At 45.2% G+C, this 13,483-nt stretch overlaps 1 long non-coding RNA gene across 2 annotated transcripts; it reads right to left on the bottom strand.

Annotated features, from left to right (window-relative positions):
* Nucleotides 1–252: 252 nt before the first annotated feature.
* Nucleotides 253–8,405, bottom strand: LOC134759049 (uncharacterized). 2 transcript variants are annotated; one of them, XR_010134905.1, is made up of 3 exons: nucleotides 8,373–8,405; nucleotides 6,801–7,323; nucleotides 253–347 (listed from the first exon to the last, which is right to left on the bottom strand). It is a non-coding gene; the product is annotated as an uncharacterized lncRNA (long non-coding RNA). The 2 variants fall into 2 exon arrangements; XR_010134906.1 differs by lacking the exon at nucleotides 253–347 and adding an exon at nucleotides 2,132–2,152.
* Between the last annotated feature and the right edge of the window lie 5,078 nt (nucleotides 8,406–13,483).

The raw sequence follows: 13,483 nt of genomic DNA on the forward strand, positions 1-13,483 counted from the left end.
CCCTTCCTAGCATCAATTCTGTATTTGTAGGAGTCCAATCAGGAGACACAAACCACTCAAAAGTTTAAACTAGAATGAGCAAGATGGCTCACACCTGTAATCCCAGCACTCTGGGATGCCAGGGTGGGTGGACTGCTTTGAGCTCAGGAGTTTGAGAACAGTCTGGGAAACACGGCGAAACCTCATCTCTACAAAAAACACAAACATCAGCTGGGTGTGGTGGCACTTACCTGTAATCCCAGCTACTCGGGAGGCTGAGGCAGGAGAATTGTTTGAGCCTGGCAGGTGGAGGCTGCAGTGAGCAGAGGTTGTGCCACTGTACTCCAGCCTGGGTGACAGTGTGAGACCTGGTATCAAAAAGAAAAAACGTATATATATATATATATATATGTAAATTTAATATAAAAAGTATTAATTTTGGCCAGGCAAAATGGCTCATGCCTGTAATCCCAGCACTTTGGGAGGCCAAGGCAGACAGATCACCTGAGGTCAGGAGTTCGAGACCAGCCTGACCAGCATAGAGAAACCCCATCTCTACTAAAAATACAAAATTAGCTGGGCATGGTGGCACATGCCTGCAATCCCAACTACTCGGGAGGCTGAGGCAGGAGAATCGCTTGAACCCAGCAGGTGGAGGTTGCGCTGAGCCGAGATAGCGCCATTGCACTCCAGCCTGGGCAACAAGAGTGAAACTCCATCTCAAAAAAAAAAAAGGTATTAATTATTACAGAGGATCAGCACAATGAGGGACACACTAGCACAAAGTAAAGACAACTCTAGAGAATACGGAACTAGCAGAGGCCAGGCATTGTGGCTCATGCCTGTAATCCCAGCAATTTGGGAAGCCTAGGCAGGAGGATCGCTTGAGGCCAGGAGTTGGAGACCAATCAGTGCTAAATAGTGAGACACTGTGTCTACCAAAAAAAAGAGACATTAGCCAGGTGTGGTGGTGGTGCACACCCGTAGTCCCAGCTACTTGGGAGTCTGGGGTGGGAGAAATCCCTTGAGCCTGGGAAGTCTACACTACAGTGAGCCAAGATTGTGCCACTGCACTCCAGCCTGGGCGACAGAGTGAGACCCTGTCTTAGAAAGAAAAAAGAAAAGAAAGTGTTAATCCCCCTATGGGAATCTCCTCTTCTCCTGCCCTCTCTGGAACCTCACTTGTCGGTTCTTCCTCCCACTTTCCTGTATCTTTAACCTATCCCCCACTTTTAGCTCCTTCCCATCATCATTTAAATTACTCAAACTTCTTCTGTTTTAAAAACCTCTCCCTAAACTCAGGGAGAGGTCTCCTGCACACCCATTGAGCCATCTGCTCTCCCTGGTGCTTTCTCCATAGCAGCCTGAGCCATATCTCTAATCCATGAATCTCATCATGTTACTCCCCCATTTACATCACTTCTCCTTGCCTCAGGGATTAAGTCCAAACTCCTTAACAGCCCCTGCTCTGCCCTGCCTTGCAAGGCAGCCTCACTGCTTGCCCCTCTCCATTTCATCTGCTATGGAGTCCAACTGAGCCTCATCTGCCCCTTGAACACACACTCTTTCTCCTCTGGGAGTCTCTGAAGTGGGTAATATCCTCTGCTTATAATATGCTTCCCCTTAAACCTCTGCTCTCTTCCTAGCTAGCTTCGACTCCTCTGTCACTTGTCCGCTTTGGCATCACCTCCTCATAGAGGACTTCTTTGGCTCCCGAGATTCTCAGGAGCATGGCAGGTGAAGTGCTCCTCCCATGAATGGATGGAGATTAGGGAGTGTGTGTTATTCATGCTTAATTCACCAGTGCTTAGCTGAGTACCTGGCATAAAATAGTTACTGTGGTGGCCAAAGTAATAACCCCCACCACCACCAATTGCTCATGTCCTATGTTACACAGCACAATTACATAGGAAGGGGGAATTAAGAGTGCAGATAAAATTAATGTTGCTCATCAGCTGACCTTAAAACAAGATTATCCTGGAGTATCTAGGAGAGCCCATGTAATTACAAGCATTCTTTAAAACTGGAAGAGGGAGGCAGAAGGTTAAGAACCAGAGACGGTGGGCACAATGGCTCATGCCTGTAATACGAATACTTTGGGAGGCCAGGGCAGGAAAATCCCTTGAGTGCAGGAGTTCAAGGTCAGCTGTGGCATCATACTGAGGTCCCATCTCTACAACAAAATAAAAACAAAATTCACTGAGTGTCACGATGCTTACCTGTAGTCCCAGTTACGGGAAGGCTGACATGGTAGGATTGCTTGAGCCTGGGAGTTTGAGGCTATAATGAGGCATGATAGGAGCACTGAACTCCATCCTGAGTGACAGGGAAAGGTCCTGTTTCTGAAGAAAAAAAGGACATTGGAATCAGGGTCCTCTCCATCCTGAGGTACCTACAAGTCATCTCTCTCTGCAAACGAGTAAACATCACCCTCCAACTCCTTACAGAGTGGAGCAACAGGAAAACTCTTTCACCTCATTTCTGTGCTGCTTGGGAGGCCTGGACAGCCCAATAACCAGCTCCTTGCTGATGAAGCAATCAGGAAATGGCTCGAGTTGAGCTAAGGAGAATTTGGGTCCTTCTTTTGGTTCTCAGTAGGCAGGGTAGGGGCCAGGCATGGTGGCTCATACCTGTAATTCTTGCACTGTGGGGGGCCAAGGTGAGAGGATTGCTTGAGGCCAGGAGCTCAAGACCAGCCTGGACAACATAGCAAGACCTGGGTGGCATACACCTGTGGTCCCTACTACTTGGTAGGATGAGGTGGGAGGATTGATCACTTGATCCCAGGAGTTTCAGGCTGCAGTGAGCCATGATCACACCACTGCACTTCAGCCTGGGTGACAGAGCCAGACCATGTCACAAAAAGTTAGAAAGAAAAAAAAAAGAGAGAGAGAGGGAGAGAGACTATACACAGGCACCACCACATTTGGCTAATTTTTAAATATTCTGTAGAGACAAGGTCTTGCTATGTTGCCCAGGCTAGTCTAAAACTCCTGGCATCAGGCTGGGCATGGTGGCTCATGCTTGTAATCCCAGCACTTTGGGAAGCTAAGGCAGGCAAATCACCTGAAGTCTGGAGTTCGAGACCAGCCTGGCCAACATGGTGAAACTCTGACTCTATCAAAAATACAAAAATTAGCTGGGCAGTAGTGGCATGTACCTGTAGTCTCACCTACTCGGGAGGCTGAGGCAGGAGAATCACTTGAACCTGGGAGGTGGAGGTTGCAGTGGACCCCATCACTGCACTCCACCCTGGGTAACAGAGCAAGACTGTCAAAAACAACAACAACAATAACAAAAACAAAACAACAACAACAACAAAAAACTCCTGGCATCTAGACATCTTCCTGTCTTAGCCTCCCAATGCCCTGGGATTATACTGTTTCCTATAATTGAAGACACTTGTTCTTATACTGCTTTAAGGTATAAAGGAAGAAAAAAAAACAGACAATGGCAAATGTTGGTGAAGGCCGGGCATGGTGGCAGCCTGTAATTCCAGAACTTAGGGAGGCTGATGAACTTAGGTAGAACCTTGTTTACTAGAGTATTAGGCATGGGTTTGGGCAACTATTCTAACGAGAGAAACCGGCTTCAGTGAGAGCAAGTTGGCAATCCAAGGTAGAGCATGCATAGGGCTGGCAAAATTCAGGGTGACTGAAGCAAAAGCTTCAGAACCAGAAAGACCACATCTGGGGGTAGAGCACAAAACTCTCCAGAGATGAATCTTTGTAAGAGTGAGGCAGAACTATATAGCAGTTTTAGGAGATCTGTTGGTGCCCAGCAAGAGCTCCAAGTGGGCTATATGCAGGGATGCAGGCTGTAGTCTCAGGAGAGGAGGTTCACAAAAGTCATTCAGTCCAAGACCTCAAACTGTGTTCTCTACTAAAAGGAATCAAGGTTCCCTAGAGAAATGGCTGACTCCATGTATGGTGCAGTATATTGATCCTGGAACATCTTTTTTGCCAGAAAGCAAGGAAGCCATCAAAGTCCAACAGGATCACGTCAAAAAGACATGAAAGTCAACTTGAAGAGATAATTATTAACCTAAATGAGACAATGTAAGCATCCAAAACAATAAAGCCTGCAATGGCCTGAAATACATAAAATGCAAACAATAATCTATGAGTTCATAATGGTATTCAGAAAAAAAACTACTGGTCACTAGAGGGAAGGTTACTAGGTCACTAACTTACTACTCTGAAAAGTGACTTAAGATGAGAGGTAGGGTGGAGAATTAGCTATTTATTCAGTCTTTCCTGTACAAACATAAATTTTTAGGGAGATTGAAGCAGACGAAACAAATCTGGAAAAATGGAGGTAACTGCTTAATCTGTGGGTTGGGTGCATGGAGGTTCAACATATTTCTTTTGTGTATATTTGAACCCCCTACGAAAAAGCCACAAGACAGAATGTGAGCCAAGCAGCTTAGGGTTTAGGCAAGGCTTCTGCCTACAAGAGACACCAGGATATGAGGGGTAGTTTTAGCCCTAATGGGCTGAGCCAACTGGAGGTATATAGGGAAGTGCTAAATTGCAGAGGTATCATGTTGTCCAGCACTTGATCAAATCCTAGATCCTAGGTCTGCTTGGTAGCATGCTTCCTAGGTAGTGGATCTGAGGCTACCTATAGAACTTCCTTTGCAGTCATAATTCGCTCAGAAACTACAAAAGTGCTTGCTCTTGAAAATGGAGTCTTTGTCCATTTCATCCTTCTATAAAAGAATACCACAGACTGCATAATTTATAAAAAGGAAAAAAGGAAGGAAAGAAAAAAGGAAGGAAGGAGGGAAGGAGGGAAAAAGGGAAGGAGGGAAGGAAAGGAAGGAAGGGAAAGAAGGAAAGGAAGGAAGGGAAAGAGAGAAAGAGGGAAGGAGGAAGGCAGGGAAGGAGGGAGGGAGGGAGAGAGAGACGGAGGGAGGGGAAGGGAAGAAAAGGGAGGAGAAGGGAAAGGAGGAAGAAAAGGAAAGGAAAGGAATAAATTTTATTTCTTAACAGTTCTGGATGTTAGGAAGTCCAAGGTTGAGGGGCCTGCATCTGGTAAGGGTCTTCTTGCTGCATCATCCCACTACAGAAGACAGAAGGCAGAAGGAAAAGAGAGTGCAAGAAAGCAAGAGGGCAAAAGGGGCTGAACTCTGTTTTATAGTAAGCCCACTCTGTGATTACTAATCTATTACCACAATAACATTAACTCATTCATGAAGGCTATTTTATTAGGCCCCACATCCCAACTGTTGCATTGAGGATTGAGTTTCCAGCACATAAACTTTGGGGGACATATTTAAACCATAGCAGAGCACTTAGGTTAATTCAACTAAGAGGAGCTGGGAAAATCAAAGGCATGAGAAAGACAGCAAAAGCTAGCAGAGAGAAATGCATAGGTTAAGGAAAAAAGTCACAGTGAATCCTGTAGTGCAGGCTACTTTATCAAAAGCACCTAAAAAAGATCTCATTAACTCCCCCAGCTCACCTCCACCCACATCTAAAGAGCCACACACAGCACCACCAAAGGCAGCACAATGAGAACAGCATTCTCCTCAACAGACAAGCTGGGAGTATCTAGACACCTGACCTCGATAGCTCCAGAACAGCCCTAAAACATTTCCTCCCTAACCACCACTCAAGTCACCAGCTTGGAAAGTATTAAGAAAACCCAAATCCTGACACACCACTATGAAACAACTTAAAACAGCAAAGAACAACCCATTTAAACAGCAATGCCAGCTGTTGGGAAAAAAAGGAACAATGAGTAGAGGAGAAACAGAACTCTCGGGGTCCACCAAGACCCAGTCTCTCAGCTTCAGCACTTTTAAATGCAGAATCCATACCCCTCTGGGGCCTGTGGAGCTCCACAAGGCATGTCGTCCTCAAAGATAAATGAGCAGGCAAGCTGGCTAGAAAACCACTAAGGGTATTATTCTTTAAAGAATCTTTATAGGGTCAAAGAGGAATGGGTCTTAACTTGCTATGTGAACTCCCCACAGATTCTGAGGATGATGTCAGTATCCCTTTCCAGATGTGTTTAACACTTTGCAGTCACTTGTATTCCTGCCACTGAGTGCCAGTGTTTTGCTAATTTGAACTGATTCCAGCTCACGCTGACCCCAGCTCCCTGGATGTTACCATTAGCCAAGACTGTCACCCATACTGTACCCTTTCAAAGAGTCCTAAAAACAGCTCTTCACCTACTCTTCCAAGACAAGTAAAAATGTCTGCCAAAGAAATGGGGAAAAAAGATTCAGAGAGTGAAAACAATTAATATACTAACAAGAGAGCAAAAAGCAAAGGGGGAGGAGAAACTAGGAAAATCATAGATGGGCTCTCACCTATTTCCAAAGCTGGGCTAATGTCCTTTTGCTTGTGTCTGAATAAGGCACCAATTTTAAGCTGCTAATGAAAAAAAAAGAAAAAGAGAAAGAAGCAGGCCCAGGCTGGGCGCAGTGGCTCATGCTTGTAATCCCAGAACTTTGGGAGGCCGAGGCGGGTGGATCACCCAAGGTCAGGAGTTCTAGACCAGCCTGGTCAACATGGTGAAACACCATCTCTACTAAAAATACAAAAAATTAGCCAGGCATGGTGGCGCATGCCTGTAAATACAGCTAAGGAGGCTGAGGCAGGAGAATTGCTTGAACCTGAAAGGCAGAGAATGTGGTGACCTGAGATCACATCATTGCCCTCAAGCACGGCAATGAGAACAAAATTCGGTAAAAACAAACAAAACAAAACCACCATAAAATAACTCAGACTTAATTAAATACAACCCTAGTGGTGAATGACTAAAGATGGATTACTCATAACAGTCCAATAAGAATCCAGGAATCTTACCTTTTAATAACAAAAAAAATCCTTTTCTTCGAAAGTAACATCCTCTCAAGGCCAGGAATTCCATTAGTAGAAAGCCTTCCTAAAAAACAAAATTCCTGGCCAGACATGGGTTCACGTCTGTAATCTCAGCACTCTGGGAGGCCGAGGTGGGAAGATCACTTGATGTCAGGAGTCGAGGCGGGAAGATCACTTGATGTCAGGAGTTCGAGACTGGCCCCGCCAACATGGTGAAACCCCATCTCCACTAAAAATACAAAAATTAGCCTGGTGTGGTGGTGGGCACCTGTAATCCCAGCGACTTGGGAGGCTAAGGCAGGAGAATGTCTTGAACCCAGGAGGCAGAGGTTGCAGTGACCAGCAAGGTTGCACCATTGCACCCCAGCCTGGGCGATAAGAGTGAAAACTCCTTCTCAAAAAAAAAAAAAAATTCCTTTGGGAAGGCCTTCTACATAAAAATCTTCAACATGAGACTGGAAGAAAGGGTATGGGATCATCACCGGACCTTTGGCTTTTACAGCTCGAGCTATAAGAACAAAAAGAAAAAGGGATATCATTTAAACACAGTATGTAGAAAAGAATAATTATTGAATCTGTACTGGTCTTTAACTTTTACACTTTGATCTTTAATTCTGTTATTGTGATTGAGTCCAAAGAAAAATAGTATGAGTAAAATAAAAAGAACACCAAAAATGCTAATATTCTGTTTACCAAAGTCTGTAGTGAAATATCCCATTAAATCCAAGTGCAGTGACACACCCATAATCCCAAGCACTTTGGGAGGCTGAGGCGGGTGAATCTCCTGAAGTCAGGAGTTCAAGGCCAGCCTGGCCAACATGGTGAAACCCCAACTCCACTACAAATACAAAAATTAGGCAGGCGTGGTGGCAGAGGCCTGTAATCCCAGCTACTTAGGAGGCTGAGGCAGGGAGAATTGCTTGAACCCAGGAGGTGAGCTTGCCATGAGCTGAGATCATACCACTGCACTCCAGCGTGGGCGACAGAACAAAACTTCAACCTCCAAAACAAAAAAAAAAAAAAACAGCTAGCAGGTGACATTTGCTATGGGGAGACTAGGGATATGATCTTGCTGCAATCCTTCCATTTTAGTAAATCTAAACAGTGTGAATCCATTCTGTTTCGTCCCCACTCCACTCCAGAGCCAAAACAAGAAAATCAATTATATTTCTAGTTCTTTGAAAACATATCTAACTAAATCATCTAATTAAAAGATAATATGCATGGTTCCATACTCTAAAAGAAAACTTATGTCCTGCATATCATGGACATTTGATGAATGCTTATTCAGTTGACTGGTGTAGACTTCAATAATAACCTGTTCAATGCATTATGCCAGATGAATCTTGCATCTCAAAAGTAGAACAAATATTGTTCTTTCAGTTTTGTCTACCCATAAATGCAATATTTACTAATAAAAAGAAAATGAGTTTATTGTTCTAGAGAGTATGAGAATTTTGACAACATGAATTCTCCTGTCCTAGGACATAATTAATACTTAGAGGCATACTATTTCATGTGGAAGCTACCATTAAATCAATGTTAAGTGTTAATTACCTCACATAATCTTCTAATCTGACTTAAGACTGAAGACGTACCTCACAAAGTTGATTCATCAAGTTCTAAATCTTCACCTGTTGAATTCATAAGTTCATGTCTGAAAGGTGAGAATAAATACTTAATATTCACTAGGCAATATTCAGCAAAGTAATATTCACTAGTACATATTTAATATTTCATCATGAACTGCGGGTGTGAACAGAAAAGACAGGCTGGGCACAGTGGTTCACACCTGTAATCCCAGCAGTTTGGGAGGCCGAGGCAGGCAGATCATGAGGTCAGGAGTTCGAGACCAGCCTGGCCAACATGGTAAAACCACGTCTGTACTAAAAGTACAATAATTAGCTGGGCATGGTGGCAGGCACCTGTAATCCCAGCTACTCGGGAGGCTGAGGCAGGAGAATTGCCTGAACCCAGGAGGTGGAGGTTGCAGAAACCATAATCACGCCACTGCATTCCAGCCTGGGCAAGAGAGCAAGATTCTGTCTCAATTAATCAATCAATAAAAATATAAGGAGGAAGTATTTACTGTGTATTTATATGTCTGGTATTATGTGAAGCACTTTACTATCTTATCAAATCTTCGGGACAGATCTTCAGTTCTCATGACCACAAAAGAGGATACTAAAGCTCAGACAGGAGAAGAGACATGGCCAGCCTGTGTCCCCAGGGCCTATGGTCTTACCACTAGGTTACAGTGTTTCCAGATATCACGTGTTGTGAGATTTTTGCTTTAAAATGAACCAAAAAAAAAAACAAAGGTGAAAAAGGCATAAGCTATTAAAAAGTGGGAGAAACACTAAGAGAACCTTAAGCATGTAACTAAAAATATTATGGAAATGTTATTGAAATCATTAGCAAATTTAGTGCTAGGTTTTCATTGAGGAGTAGGTTATATTACTCATAATGAAGAAAAATGTTCATTTTAAGTACATTAACATAAATACCATCAATATTGTTTATCATGTTTAAATGTTCACTTAAAGCAATTCAGTTAAAATTCTGCATATCATACAATTTTATAGTTTGCTAGTAGGTTACAAGTAAATAGTCACCCAAATAAAAACATCATGTTTTCCACTGGTTGTTGCTCTTTTTAGGTGAGCATTTGATGTATACCAACAGAGAGAGGATAATAACAAATCGCTAATTTCTTTCATCACTATATAAAGGTGGCTTCAGGATAGAATAGTATCAGGGCAATGATGAATTTGAAATCTAACATCAATTCAGTGATGCATCAAGATAAAAGTAGAGACAATAGGGGCACCTTAGTGAGTACTGAACATTTTATTTATTTATTTATTTTGAGATGGAGTTTTGCTCTTTTTGCCCAGGCTAGAGTGCAGTGGTGCAACCTCGGCTCACCGCAACCTCTGCCTCCTGGGTTCAAGCGATTCTCCTGCCTTGGCCTCCCGAATAGCTGGGATTACAGACTTGCACCACCACACCCGTCTAATTTTGTATTTTTAGTGGAGACAGGGTTTCTCCATGTTGGTCAGGCTGGTCTCGAACTCCCGACCTAGATATCTGCCTGCCTTGGCCTCCCAAAGTGCTGGGATTACAGGTGTGAGCCACCGCGCCCAGATGAATTCCAAATTTAACAAAGCAGACTAAGAGAAACAATTCATTTAAAAAAAATAGTATTTGGCCAGGCATGGCGGCTCACACCTGTAATCCCAGCACTTTGGGAGGCTGAGGTGAGTGGATCAGGAGGTCAGCAGTTCAAGACCAGCCTAGCCAAGATCATGAAACCCCGTCTCTACTAAAAATACAAAAATCAGCCAGGCGTGGTGGCTGGTGCCTGTAATCCTAGCTGCTTGGGAGGCTGAGGCAGAGAACTGCTTGAACCCGGGAGGCGGAGGTTGCAGTGAGCCGAGATCGTGCCACTGCACTCCAGCCTGGGCGACAGAGTGAGGCTCCGTCTCAAAAAAAATAAATAAATAATTCAATGAAATCCCTAAGATCCAGGGCTTTGCAATAAATATGTAAATAAATTTCCAATCTCCATACTGAAAGTTTAAAAGAAATGCTAACTAATAACTAAAGAAATACAACTTTTCCTCAGCTTTGCAGCAATCTAGAAACAAAGTGTGTAGACACTACAAAGCACCTTACAAGGAGAAACGTGTAAGGATGGCATGACTCTCCGGCAGCCCTGGGCTTGTCCACGGTACCCCCATGATGAACAGTAACTCCATTGTGTAAACGCCCACGAACATAAGATTACAGGACTTTTCCAGTTTAGACATACCATATTTTCTTTCAGACAATTCTTCAATTTGTTTTTGTAGATCAGCGATACGATGATTCCATTTCTCTGAAAATCAAGCAAAAGTTGCTTCTCAGTAATACGTCCCTATGTCAGAGCAGCACTAACGTATAATGACTGATTTCATATATTTTATATTCTAACAGTCCATATCATTTTATTGCTTTCAAGAAAAAATTTCCCCTTTTTGGTGGTTCTTAGAATTGGTTTAATGGGAGACTATTAGAGAAGCTGAAAAGGAGGGCAGAAAAGTTCAATCAAATTAAACACAATAACAGGGAGGTCACAATGAGGAGGTCTCCAGGGGTCTTTTAGCAAACTTCCTAAAACATGTCTCAGCTGTGTGAAATAAGACTTTACAGCAGCCGGGTGCAGTGGTGCAGGCCTGTAATCCCAGCACTTTGGCAGCAGAGGCAGGCGGACCGCTTTGAGCTCAGGGCAACATAGCCAAAACCCCCCTCCCTAGCCCCACCCCCACCCCGTCCCTACCAAAAATACAAAACAGCAGGGCATGGTGGTGGGCGCCTGTAGTCCCAGCTACTCAGGAGGCTGAGGCAGGAGAATCACCTGAACCCAGGAGGCAGACATTGCAGTGAGCCAAGATCACGCCACTGCTAGCCTGGATGACAGAGCAAGACTCCACCTCAAAAAAACAAAAACAAGAACACAAGATTAAGAGGGACCCCCGACCTTACAGATACAAGTTTAAGAGGGACCCCTAAGCAAAAAATGCCAAACCTTTTTCTCCCAATCATTGAAACACCAGGAGGGTGTAACAGTTTTGCAGCCTAGCTGTAGCAGGCTGATGCCCCCAAGATGCCCATATCCTAATCCCAGAAACTGGTGAACATGATCTTATATGGCAAAACGGGCTTTGCAGATATAATGAAGTTAAGGGTCTTTGGCTTTTGGGGTTGATGTACTCACTCGGATCCTTGTAAGAGCAGAGCAGGTGATGGAGAGGGTGGGAGGTGTAGTGACAGAAGCAGGAAACTCCAGTCATTCGAGACGGGCAGCACAAGCTGAGGAGTGCAGGCCACCTCTACGGCCAGGAAACAGATTCTCCCGCAGAGCCTCGGAAGCCACCGACCCTGCTCCCACCTTGACTCAGTAGGACTTACTGTAGAATTCTGGCCTTCAGACCTGTAAGGGAATACATTTTGGTTGTTTTAAGTCACTAAGTGTGTGGTAATTTGTTGCAGCAGCCACAGGAAACTAGTATTGTAGTGAAGCCTCAAAACCCCCCTGAAGGGGCTGGGCTCAGTGGCTCATGCCTGTAATCCCAGCACTTTGGGAGGCCGAGGTGGGTGGATCACTTGAGGTCAGGAGTTCGAGACCAGCCCAGCCAACATGGTGAAATGTCATCTATACGAAAAATACAAAAACTAGCCGGGCATGGTGGCACATGCCTGTAATCTGAGATACTCAGGAGGCTGAGACAGGAGAATTGTTTGAACCCAGGGGGGCGGAGGTTGCAGTGAACTGAGATTCCACCGCTGCACTCCAGCCTGGGTGACAGAGCGACGCTCCATCTCGAAAACAAAACAAAACAAAAAAACCCCACCTGAAGGTTTCCAGTTCTGCCAGCAGTCTCCCACCCAACCCCCAGAAGCAGACATTCCATTGCTGTGGGCCATGGACAGGCAGAAGGAAGCACCTTCTCATGGCAGAGGCCTACCCAGAAGAAACCCAAGCGAAGGCACTGCTGGGCTGGCCCCTCTCTGCCAAGGCCATATTCTTTTTTGTTTGAGGCCAGTTTCACTCTGTCTCCCAGACAGGAGTGCAGGGGCACAATCTCAGCTCACTTCAACCTCTGCCTCCCCAGTTCAAGTGATTCTCCTGCCTCAGTCTCCTGAGTAGCTGGGATTACAGGAGTGTAGCATGCCTAGCTAATTTTTGTATTTCTAGTAGAGATGCGGTTTTGCCATGTTGCCCAGGCTGGACTCGAACTCCTTGCCTCAAGTAGTCCACCTGTCTCAGCCCTGCAAAGTGCTGGTATTACAGGAGTGAGCCACTGCACCCAGCATTTGCCAAGACCTTTGATGGTAGGCTTTTTCCAGGTGATCAGTCCTTGCCTGGTCTGGCTCTGCCCCACTCTCCTTCTCACCTAGTTGGAATCCCTAGCTACTTTTCAGTAGAGGAGAGTGTGTACCCCAATCCCAGCTTGGTTCAGATCTGCATTTAACTCATGGAACCTGGCTGCTCCTCAGGTCCTGAAGAAAAAAACGGTCTCTCTGTGGGTATGATAAAGGATGGGCCTGTCCCCAGGACCCTGTGAGAGGGAAGCCCAATGTCCCACCAGGTTGGCAGGGCTGGGGAAGGGAAAGTGTTATGGCAGCCCCAAGAAAAAAAAGAGGCAGCAGAGGGAGCAGGACAGCGCTCACATGGAACTCATGCCACTGCCTGAGGGGAGGGTGGAGTGCACGCCAGTGACGTCAGGGGGCAGAGAGGCACAGTTCCAGGGCGGCTTTCCCCCTCACTTCCTGCCATGTTACTCTGATCGCCTCCAGGTGAGCCTGCCCACTTTGTGCCCAGGGGCCTGTAGAAAACCACAGCTCCCCATGGTTATGGCCCCAGGAGTGGGGCAGAGCAGGGAGGAGTCCTGGACAGAGGAGAGGCAGGGGCAGGAGGGAGTGGGCCTCAAACTCCAGGAGGGGGCCCTTCTCATGGTCCTGCTTTCTGGCTTCTCCTTCCTTACCCCTGGGCTGATCACTTGGGGAAGAACTGAGACAAAGTTTCTCACCCTCAGGTCCAAAGGGTTTAATTACTGGGCCCTTAGGGAGGTGTGAGCCCCCAAAAGGATGCAAGGTTTTGTTTTGTTTTTGTTTTTTGAGAC

The sequence above is a fragment of the Gorilla gorilla genome, chromosome 7, assembly GCF_029281585.2.
Source record: "Gorilla gorilla gorilla isolate KB3781 chromosome 7, NHGRI_mGorGor1-v2.1_pri, whole genome shotgun sequence".
Lineage (NCBI taxonomy): Eukaryota > Metazoa > Chordata > Mammalia > Primates > Hominidae > Gorilla > Gorilla gorilla.